Here is a 12550-nt window from a genome sequence, read left to right as displayed (position 1 = left end):
AACAGAGCATCAGTGTGCAGTGGAACAGACTGGAAAGAGTCGTAACAAGGAAAAAAAACTAGAAAAAATGTTGCACACTCTCGCTGCAATTGGCAATATTTTATATACTTATATATGTCCAACGCGTATAAGCCAATAGACTCTAAGTGACCATCACCTATATACAATATATAATATATAACCAACAAGTGTGTAAATCTCAAATTAATACAATAGTCCAAACAGTCAAAAAATGTTGTCTATATCAATCCAAAATGTCACATGCACAGGAATATAACAGTACCGTTAGCTCCAATGCGGCTAATTCCCAAACTTCCGTGTGTTGTAATGGACACGTGTAATTGGCCGCACTTGGTACTGTGATCCTTTGCGTGATGTTGTCAATGAAGCCGACGTTAAGAGGTTTTTACTCTATGCAATATCGCTTTAAAGGTTTTTACTCCATGCTGTATGCAGTAACATCCGGCAGCTTCAAGCAAGCTTTTTTGAAGATACCGGGTTGTTTATAACCCAACAAAGGCAACTTCAAAGTGTATTCACTATAGATAAGATGCAACTTCAGAATGTATAACAGGTTGATAGCGCTTTCAAATTGTCTTCATCAGTGAAGTCATTCTGTGTCCTTATATAGTTTAGCCTCTACAGGGATACAGTCAAATGTTCCTAATTTCACGTTCCCATCAAGGTTATTTCAGTGTTTTCCCATGCTGGAGTTGGCAACCTGTCGGTGGCCTGCTGTAACCAATTTGTTCAGCACTTTGCAGATAAAATCTTTTGTACCTGTACCAATTTGGATTCCTTCTCTTGGTTGCTTGGATATGCTGGGCAGGGGGTGACTGAGTGGGTCCTGAAGACAGTGAATGCCTCCTTGAGAGAGTGGATGGGTTACCCCTACCTTCAAACAGGTGATGGTGCCCTCACCCTCAAAAGGAAGAGGCAACACGTTTACTTCTGCATTCATTAATCTATTACAAATTATTAACTCTTTTTGCAAAAAGCTTCCAGTTCTTGTTTTACGCTTGGGAGTTTGCTAGATTGTGCTTTTTAGTTGTTGTTTTTTAAAAAAAGATTGTAATTTTGTAATATGTTTTTAAAACGAGCTTTTAAGGAGCAGGGTCCTTTCATTCAGGACCCCTTGAATTCAGTACTGATTAGGACATTGCCCACACAGATGTCACTACCATGCATTTAATTTGTAAGCTGCGATTAAAAGGTGCAAGGAAGGTAAAGCTGATATTATGGTACAGTTATGTAAAAGACATGTGTCAGATGTTTTTTTGGAGGGAGGGGGGTACATGCAGTTTGAGAGTTTGCCCCGGGCTCCATTTTCTGTAGACACACCACCGATGTTCATATGCATCTAACATCAATCGTGAACAGCTATATGGAAGCTGAGCTCACATTCAACTCTGGCTGACTCCATCTTACCCTCAGGACAGAAATGTCCGGCACTGCAGCTCCCAGAAGGGCCCTGAGCTCCCACCATGCAGAACCATCCGGCTGGACACGGCTCACACTCCTCTTCTGACGCTTGGCCTGTTTTGTTACTCCATGTGCCAGCTGCACACTTGTACTGCATTGGATGCTTGGTCCCTGGCGGACAATAGTGACCAGCAGCGCAGGGGATGGGAGGTTTCTGCTTCCCTCCAGAGCCTGTGAATACAATGATGGAGAATCAACATCCAAGCCCAATGGGGAAGAAGGCTGATGGCTGGAAGGGTATTTATTTATGTAGCCCATTTTTGTATAACTACAAGAAAGCCAATGCGATTCTGCGCTGTATCAATAGGAGTAAAGTGTCTAGATCGAGGGATGTAATTGTACCTCTGTATTCTGCATTGGTTAGACCTCACCTGGAATATTGTGTAGTTCTGGGCACCGCAATTCAAGAAGGATATTGACAAACTGGAATGGGTCAAGAAGAAGCCAACCAAATGCCCTACGAGAAGAGACTTAGGGAGCTGGTTTAGTGAAGAGAAGGTTAAGAGGCTCTTGAATGGGCAAAGCCCACTCTTCAAAAAAAAACCTATTGAATCCTAACTATATTAATGCCCAGTGTTTGCATTTGATGCTCATCCTATTTAAATTTTTATAAATAAAATGCAAAGCAACATACCTCTTGTACAGACAAATCTCTCTGGGCAAGTTTCACACTGGGACTTATCAAAGAGATCAGACGAATTGCTGAATGTTCCCGGAGGGCAGGCATTACCAGGTGCATGAGGACTGGAGGAACCAGGTGGGCAGACATATCTGGTAATAAAACACAACTCACAGTGAATGAAATCACAAAGACAGGGCGGGGGGAGAGACAGAGAGAGAGAACCAAAAGGCCATTATGTGTTGCCACTAGTAAGCAGCTTCTCAGCGAGGATCAGTAGTATTACACCAGTCTTAGAGCATGTCCAGTGTTTGCCTATTTGTTTCTCAGCTCAGTTTAAGGTGCTGGTTTTAACCAGGGTTTTCAACCTACAAGCAGGGTCTGGAGATCTCCCGGAATGACAACTGATCTCCAGATAACAGAGATCATTTCTCCCAGAGGAAATGGCTGTCTTGGAAGATGGACTCAATTGCATCACACTTTCACTCAGCTTCCTCCCTGCCCCAAACTCCACTGTCCCCAAGTACTATCACCAAATCTCCAGAAATTTCTCAAGCCAGAGTTGGTAATCCTGGTTTTAACCCACAAAGCACTGCACAGCCTGGGGCCATCATTTCTGAATGACTGCCTTTTGCTAAATATGCTTTTGCACCAACTGTGCATAATTTTTTTCTTGTTGCTGTTTTTAGAAGAGGAAGAAAAGTTTGGATTTATATCCCCTCGTTCTCTCCTGTAAGGAGACTCAAAGGGGCTTACAATCTCCTTTCCTTTCTTCCCTCACAACACCCTGTGAGGTAGGTGGGTCTAAGAGAGCTGTGAAGAACACTGACTAGCACCAAGCTGACATGTGTTGAAGTACACAAGGTAATCTGGTTCACCAGAGAAGCCTCCACAGCTCAAGCGGCAGAGCGGGAAATCAAACCCGGTTCTCCAGATTAGAGTGCACTTGCTTTTAACCACTACACCATACTTTCCCTTATTATAAGAAAGTGAAGGCCATGGCAGACTTTCCCAGGTTCTTTCTCACTGATGGCTTCAGAGCTATGGAATTGGGCTACTGGTGATGGCCTGAGGTGCGCCTTCTCATCCTGCCTTCCAATCGCCGTGCAAAATGGTCTTGCTCAAGACTACATAATTTAGTTGGGCAGCGTTCCAGCTTGCAGATTTTGCATTGTGGATGTGATGTCCTTTGTCAAAAGAAGGCAAAGCCAAATGCCAATGGTGAGATACAAAAGTGAATGTTTAGTACACAGATACTAAAAAAGGCTGTTATGTGTTTTGCAGGCAGCTTTATCTGGGGATTCACCAAATTTGTTTATCTCCAGTGCTTTTCCTGCAGCTGCTGAAGTCTCTAAGTAAACATATTTAGAGATCCTCTGATGAAGTTGCATGCAAATCCAATCTGGGTTTTTTCAGCATCCAGGCAATACATTCTTACTTTCTCAGTGCATTATCAGCATTTGGCCTTGACTTCAATGTCACCTTGGTGACATTCATTCATTCATTCATTCATTCATTCATTCATTCATTCATTCATTCATTCATTCATTCATTCATTCATTCATTCATTCATTCATTCATTCATTCATTCATTCATTCATTCATTCATTCATTCATCATAGTGACTGATCCAGTCCTTTTGTTCTGATGTCATGCCACAAACTTGATGCCACCTCAGGGAGAAATAAAAGGGCAGAATGTTGCCAAAATTTACCCTGCCATGCATTCCGAGTCTGGGCTGGTCAAGCCGGTTTGGGTGCAAGCACTCCCTGCAGGGCACGGTCTGCAGTCTTCAGGTTCATCTTGTCCTTGGAGAGGACTGTAGGTCCCCACTGGGCACGGACTTGGATAACTCGCTCCATTAGGGCAGAAGTATCCAGCTGGGCATTGCAAACATTGCCTGACCCCTGGACAGACGGAAAAAAAAATCACAGAGTGAACAAATAACTAACTGATAACTAAGTCTTTGTATAGTTACAAGCTAGTTTTGAATTGTCATGATTTTATTTGTTAGAGGACTCTGGCAAGTACTATTTCTTTGAGCTTGATGGGAATTCTATTAGCAAGGCCGGGACCCCTTAAATGGTGTGTGATGGGGGGGGGGGCAGAGCACGGAGACTTCGAGTTCGTAAAGCATAGCGATGGGTTATATTTTGAAGATGAGAAAGCAAATCGCTTTTCTCTTCGCACCGTTTAATTATGGTGGCATCTGGCCCAATCTTGTCTGATCTCAAAAGCTAAGCAGGGTCAGCCCCAGTTAGTACTTGGATGGAGAGTGCCAAAGAAGTCTAGGGTTGCTTCACAGAGGCAGGCAATGGCAAACAATATCTATTTGACTCCTGCCTTGAAAACTCTATGGCACAGGTGTCAAATTTGCGGCCCTCCAGATGTTATGGACTACAGTTCCCATCATCCCCTGCCAGGATCATGCTGGCAGGGGATGATGGGAACTGTAGTCCATAACATCTGGAGGGCTGCGAATTTGACACCTATGCTCTATGGGGTCACCGTCAGTCGCCTGTGACTTGAAGGCACTTTCCACCACCAAACCACACTGAAAGAAATGGTTCTTATTTCTAAGTATACTGGTGTAACCATATGCAGACATTTAGCCTGAGCCAAAAATGACTAGAAGCCCAACCCCCACTGGATGCAGCACAGGCTCATACTGGTGGGATGCCTACCCTGCTGGGGAAAGGGGCACCCCTAGTGGCCTTGAGGTCACCCTCACCTCCAAGGGAGTGCCACAGAGCCCCATGGCAACCTTCTGGCATGGACTTGCATGCTGACAGGAGAAGGGACATTCCTGGAGCAGACCCAGGGATGGAACCACAAGTTCCTTTCTCCTATGGAGTTTCCTGGAGGGGAGAAGGATTTTGTGGTTCCCATGTTGCCAGGGAACCCAATAGGAGGAGGGACAGCTGTGATGCAGCCGCACCTTCCCCAACGGTTGCACTCTTAGACTGGAATAAGCCCACTCTGTGCCATTTCACATGGCATAATGAGTATGGATGAGGCAGCATGGCACAGGGGAACACCCAATCAAAGCACTCCTGACAGAGGCTCGATGGCCATCTGTCAGGAGTCCTTTGATTGTGTGTTCCTGCATTGCAGGGGGTTGGACTTGACGACCTTCAGAAGTGTGTGTGTCTGTATTTATGGGGAAGTGGTATTTGGTTGACCACAGGAATATTTGAAGCATGTGAGAAGTTTTTTTTCCCGATGCAATGTATGCCAACTTTTCCATACATAGAAAGATAAAACAGGATACAGCAGTTTTCAGAATATTCCCAGATGAGGCTGATCTGTACCCCAGACAAAAAAGTATACTCTCTCTTTCTGGCCCCTTTCGCACAGGCAGAAAAACACGCTTTCAATCCACTTTCAATCCACTTTGAAGCTGGATTTTACTGTGCGGAATAGCAAAATCCACTTTCAAACAATGGTGGAAGTGGATTGAATGTGCATTATTCTGCATGTGTGGAGGGGGGCCATTTTGGCTACAACCCTGCAGTGCTGAGGAATTGAAAGGGATTCCCCATCACACCAGCAGGTGGTAATGTTGGTCCAGCTGAACTTTGTTAAACTTGTTCTGCGCCCCCCCCCCCCCTGTTTTTCTGGAAGTGATAAACAGCAGTAGAGATTCTGTTCAAAGCTGATAATATGAGAGATACATTAAAACCCTAAATAAATGTATCAGCCTGTGAGCAGGCGTGGGTGAGACTAGCCGTTGTCTCTGTTAACACAGTTAAAACCAAGAACATCTGGGGCCAGGACTTCCAAGAGCAGGTCTATATAAAGTGCCAAGCCGCATTTGTATTCTCTGTAGAGAGTGATGAATGGCTTTCGCAGACTGGAGATGACTCAGCACAAACACGGAGACACCTGCATGAATGACAAACATCTCGAATGTGCCGGGCATTGGAACCGGGTGCCTTAAACAATCAAGCCACCTCATTGTGAGGTGTGAGAGGGAATGCCGTGGAGGGTAACAAAGGGCGTGCCTTGCTGGAATTAATCCTTTTTATTTTTCACAGTCAAAGTCACAGCTGACTTATGGAGACCCAGAGGCAGTTCATGGCAAGAGATGTTCAGAGGTGACTTGCCATTGAAGAAGAAGAACAAGATTTATACCCCACTTTTCTCTCCTGTAAGGAGACTCAAGGTGGCCTACAAGTTCCTTTCCCTTCCTCTCCCCATAACAGCCACCTTGTGAGGTAGGTGGGGTGAGAGAGTTCCGAGAGAACTGTGACTAGCCCAAGGTCACCCAGCAGGAATATAGGAGTGTGGAAACTTATCTGGTTCACCAGATAAGCCTCTGCCACTCAGGTGGGGGAATCAAACTTTGTGGGACAGATCCTCCTGTTGGTCTGCCTGCCTGCCAGCCAAGCAGAAGTCCACCGGGTGAGCTGCCGCCTGCTGCCACTGGGAAGGAGTGAGAGTCCTTCCCCACCCACCCCATTGGAAACACCTGCAGGGGTAGCCCAACAGGCTCACCCAGCCCGCAGCCAGCCTGTTCAGCTCCTGCCTGGGACAGAGACTCCTCCTGTTGGTCTGCCTGCCTGCCAGCCAAGCAGAAGTCCACCGGGTGAGCTGCCGCCTGCCACTGGGAAGGGTGAGAGTCCTTCCCCACCTATCCCATTGGAAACACCTGCAGGGGGTGGGGCCTGGCAGCTACAACAGGAGCTCCACCAGCAGCCCAAGGCAGCCAGCCTGTTCAGCCCTGCCTGGGACAGACCCTCCTGTTGGTCTGCCTGCCTGCCAGCCAAGCAGGGGGGGATCCACCCGGGTGAGGCTGCCTGCCCTTTTCCAGGGAAGGGTGAGGAGTCCTTGCCACACACACCTATCCCATTAGGAAACACCTGCGGGGGGGTGGGGCCTGGCAGCTACAACAGGGCTCCTGCCAGCGGCCCAAGGCAGCCAGCCTGTTCAGCCCTGCCTGGGACAGACCACTCCCTGTTGATGCCTGCCTGCCAGCAGAGTCCACCCGGATGAGCTGCCGCCTGCTGCCACTGGGAAGGAGTGAGAGTCCTTCCCCCCCCACCCCATTAGGAAACACCTGCAGGGGGGGTGGGCCTGGCAGCTACAACAGGAGTTCCACACCAGCAGCCCAAGGCAGCCAGCCGGTTCAGCCCCTGCCTGGGACAGATCCTCCCTGTTGGTCTGCCTGCCTGCCAGCCAAGCAGAGGTCCACCTGGATTAGTTTCGACTGGCTGTGCTGGATTTTTGCACTACTTGGCTTAAGGGTCAGGCTTTTTTTGGGTAGAGGGAGGTTGGCAGAGTCATGGGGGCACCGATTCTGGGGCTGGGGATCCCTGTGTTGGGATGGGACCGGGGTAGATATGTGTGCGGTGAGGCGGCTGCCATATGATAGAAGGCGATGAGATATGGTTATGCTTTCGTTCACCTTCTGACCTCACGACCTATCCCGAGAAATGATGGTGGCGGGGATCAGGACACCCTCCTCCGTCTTTGGTGTTACTTCAATGCCAGGTCCATCAACAATAAGACCATTAGTACTCAAGAACTTTCTTGGAGCCCAGCAGGTGGACCTGGCATGTGTCGACCGGGGTAAACCTGGAGTGCTGGCGAAGGTGAGACCGTCGCCTTTGGGCGAAGTCAGCGCCACCCGGTTTCAGCGATGCCTCCACCAATCAATGCAACTCAGGGCCAGGGGTGGCGTGGCTCTGTTCATCCGTGGAGTCTCTATTCTCTTCAGGGCAGTCCCCGTCCCAGAGATCACCCGGCATGGAATGTGTTATTAGGCCTGGAGTGGTTGGGGCCTTGGAGAGGTTGGCTGTTCTTCTGGTATACTGGTCGCCTAGCGCATTCAGGAAACGACCTGCCACGGCTGCTGGAGGTGGTGTCGGACACAGGCGTTGCGGTTCCCAGACTTATTGTCTTGGGCGACTTCAACGTCCACGCACCGATGTCACCTCATGTACGGCGCACCGCCGGACTAGCAGGCTAGTGTCATCCATGGCGCACGCTAGGCCTCTCCTTAGTAAATTCTGGTCCCACTCACGAGGCCGGGCAAATGCTGGATTTGGTCTTCCCGAGGGTTGGGGATAAACTTGGTCGTATCCTCTATTGATAGAGTGCCATGGTCCCGGACCATTCATTATGCCTTGAAGGTCCGGATGGACTTGCCGCTTTCCTACCCCTCCTTGCTCCAGGGCTGACGAGGGCTGATTTACGCCCGCCCGCTGGAGACTCATGGATCCACTTTGGTTTCCTGGAATGCTCTGCGGGACCCTCCTGAACCTGCCGGCACACTCGATGTGGCAGGGTGGAGGACTGGAATTCCCGGCTCTCTGATGCCATCGAAGTTGTTGCTCCCCGGCGCCACTCTATTCCCCCTTTCTATCGGCTGGCTCCATGGTATCTGGGGAGGAGCTGGGCGCCCGGTATGAAAGCGAGGGGCTTAGACGCTCAGGAGCGAAAGTGTGGAGGGAAATCTGCGCGGACGAGGCTGCGCGAACATCTTATAGGACGTTTATGAAAGCCTATGAGATGGCGTGACGAAGGAGGTGAAGAGGGCCTTCTTCTCCTCCTCTCTCAAGCATCCGCTAGCTCCCTTCGCCAGCACAATTGTTTAGGTAGATAATTCTGTCATTGACCCTCCTTATCGGAGAGTTCTTCAAATCCTCAATTGAGTATTAGCTGTGAGGCATTTATGAGCTTTGCTTGCCCGGACTTAGAAGGTCGCGTCGGCTCCGCCATGACCTTCCACCCACGTTGGCTACAATTAGTGAACTGGAGAGCTCCCTTTGCCGTCTTCAGGCCCTTTGTTTGGCCCAGTTTTCCCTGCTCTCTGAAGCTGCTGTCGACAGAACCTTAGCTGCTGTTAGACCTACTACCTGTCCTTCTGGATCTGTGCCCGGGCCCTGGCTTGTGAAAACCTGCCGGGCGGAGTTACGACCCCATCTGTTGAAATTATAATCAATGGCAGCTCTTTGAGCAAGGAGTCTTCCACGGATGGGTTGAAGGAGACAGTGGTCCACCCACTCTTAAAAAGACCATCATTAGATCCAAGGGATCTGGCCAATTACACGCCTGTCTCGAATCTTTGCGTTTCTGGGGAAGGTAATTGAGAGAGTGGTGTTGGAGCAGCTTCAAGGGTTTCCTGGATGACGCATCGGCTTTCGACTCTTCCAGTCCGGCTTCCGTGCTGGGCATGGAGACCGGAAGACTGTTCTCGTCGCCGTCACAGACACACTCCGGTATTCAGCTTGACCAAAGGCGGATCGGCTGCTGGTATTGCTAGACCTTTACCGCATGCCGTTTGATGTTGGTCGACCATGACCTTTTGACCCACCGCCTGGCCGCCTCGGGAGTACGAGGGGCACTGTCCTTCAGTGGATTGTCTCATTTCTCCGGGGTCGAGGAATCAGCAAGTGAGGTAGCGGGGATCAGGCCTCCCGGAAGTGCCTCGCTTCAGCGCGGTGTACCCCAGGGGGCATTATTAGCCCCGGCTGTTATTTAACTTTATCTACATGCGACCCTTGCTCAGCTGGTATGCGAGGTTTTGGGCTGATCTGTCATCAATATGCAGATGACACCTTCAGCTCATTCTGTTGATGATGGAGGGGAGCAGCCGCCGCCCTCTGCGGCTCCTACAGCATTAGTATGGAGGCGTGTTGCTGGTTGGTTGCGACAGAGCAGGTTAAAAACTGAATCCATCGAAGACAGAGATCCTCTGGCTTGGCCGTGAAGAGTGGAGGTGGGACTTTTTTTCAGCCAGCCGGGTTATTGAGGAGGGCCATATTGGCCGACCCCCCACCTCCGTCGCGCAGCCTGGGGTCCACCTGGATTCGCCGCTCTCAATGGAGACCCAGGTGGCCCACTTATAACCCGGGTTGCCTTTTTCCATCTTCGCCAGGCCCGGTGGCTGGCCCCTTCCTCCTGCAAGCAGATCTAGCCACAGTGATCCATGCAACGGTCATCTCCAGATTAGACTATTATTGTAACTTCGCTTTCATCGCTGAGACGCTTCCTTGGCGTTTGATCCGGAGAGACTAAAACTGGTGCAGCATGCGCGGCGGCAGCTGCTTGCTCACAGGCAGCGCCACTCTGGGAACACATCCAGCCTGTGCCAAGCGTCAGCTGCATTGGCGAACTCCCAGTAGAAGTTCGGATCATCTTCAAAGGTGTTGGTGTTGTTGACCTTTAAAGCTGGGCCTTACGCGACCTGGGACCATCAGATTCTTCGAGACCGCATCACCCCCATATGTCCCTGTACGGCCTTCTTTTCTCTCGGATCACGTTGGAGGCCAACCTACTTGTTGTGTCCCCTGGCCTTCGGGTGATGCTGGCGGCTGGCCTCCATTAGACGTGGCCAGGGCCTTCACTAGCATTCTTGGCCCCGGCCTGGTGGAACAGCTTTCTTCCTCCAACTGTCCGGGCCCTGCGAGACCTTGGTGAGTTCCGCAGGGCCTGTAAGACGGAGCTGTTCCGCCGGGCCTTTGGAGGAACCGGCCGCTGATGGTGCCTCCCCCTTTCATGGCCCTCTGCCTCATGGCCCTCTACATCTGGGACCTGCCATTCCTCCCTCTTGGGAAGAGGATTTCAAATACGGAGCAGCTGGATGCCATTTATATTTATTATTGTATTTTTATTGTATTATATTTATTATTGTATTTTTATTGTATTTTATTGTATTGTATTTATAAGATTTAGCTTTTATTGTTTTATCGCAGCTTTTAAAGATTTTGCCATTTTATTATGTTTATTGTTGTACACCGCCCGGAGCCCCTCGGGGATAGGGCGGTGTAAAAATCTAATAAATAAATAAATAAATAAATAAATAAATAAATAAATAAATAAATAAATAAATAAACAAACCCAGTTCTCCAGATTAGAATCCACCTGCTCTTAACCACTGTACCACGTTGTCTCCCTCTGCATCATGACCTTGGTATTCCTTGGAGGTCTGTCATCCAAATACTCACCAGAGCCAACCCTGCTTAGAAATCTAGCCTGGACTGTCCATGTCAGGGCAACTACACCATCAGTAGGCGATTCTAGTTAAACACACACACACGCACACGCACACGCACACGCACACGCACACGCACACGCACACGCACTTCCTCATTGGCACCATTTTGTGAGCTCACTCCTTGCCTGCAGAAACCCCTCATCCTGTTGCGGAGCATTTATGAGTATTTTTGAGATTTTGCGGGACTTAATCTTCACAGCATTGACTACAGAAGACTCAAGGCTGTGAAACTGTGAGACTATACTATACTATACTATACTATACTATACTATACTATACTATACTATACTATACTATACTATACTATACTATACTATACTATACTATACTATACTATACTATACTATACTATACTATACTATACTATACTATACTATACTATACTAAACTACTATGCACTGTGACTTATGATAGTATGCTTCTACTATGCAATTTCTCTCTTATATAACATGTCATGTTTAAAGGCTAGAGTTGCTAGGGAGTGGGGGTAGAGTTGCCATCAGCCCTAGAGATCTGGAGTTGGTTACAGGGGAAGGGAGGTATAATGTTGCAGACTTAACCCTCCAGAGCATCCATTTTCTCCAGGGGACACTGATCTCTGTAGTCTGGAGATAAGGCATCATTCCAGGGGCTCCCCAGGTCACCCCTGTTTGCTGGGACCCATAAAGCTCATGCTTCATTTCAGATTTCTGCTTCTTTTCAGATTGCAGCAATCCAACTCCGAATGCATCGTTTATTGGACGTCTCATCCTGTTGACTGTATTGGACGAAACCTTCATAATCTGCCTGGTGTCTCAGTGAAAAAAGGCAGACAAGGAGTAGCATGATTTTTGAAAAGTAAAATAGAAGACCTTGGACTTTGCCCAACACATGCAAAAATTACTTGGAAACCTTCAAATGCCCTCTACATGACTCTTTTGCTCAGATATTCTGATTTCCACTGGAAAAAAAGAGAGCCCCATTTCATTCTACTCACTCAGACAGCAGGGGAAAAATAATTAAAGACAAATGACAATTATCAAAATAAATGAAGCGGCTGCAGTTTGTGACGCACCATCCTCAGATTCTCTCTCTCTTTTTAATTGAGTTTGCCCAATTACTTGCTAATTTGCAAAACTCATTCTCACTGAAAAGGGTTCCCCTCTCAATATAGAAAAAAATTTCTACAAAGTCTACTGTAAAGGTAAGAACTGATAATCCACAAGGTAAAAGAGAGGGAAGAGAACTTAAATGTTTAAGGCAAACGATTAACTGCAGGGCTTTGAAAAGGAAAACTGAAATATCTGAGATGGATTCCTCACAGGCCAAATGTAACAGATGAAGGATGGGATAAAACCATTGGGGGGGGGGGACTTCACACAGGTCCCGTTCCCAAAATGAATTTGGCCTACTTTATTCCCCCCAGTCCAGGATTTTTGAAGATTGATAAACCAGGGATCCTTTTGCCC

This window comes from Sphaerodactylus townsendi, linkage group LG12 (assembly GCF_021028975.2).
Source record: "Sphaerodactylus townsendi isolate TG3544 linkage group LG12, MPM_Stown_v2.3, whole genome shotgun sequence".
Taxonomy (NCBI): domain Eukaryota; kingdom Metazoa; phylum Chordata; class Lepidosauria; order Squamata; family Sphaerodactylidae; genus Sphaerodactylus; species Sphaerodactylus townsendi.
Note: the sequence above shows the minus strand (reverse complement) of the source record.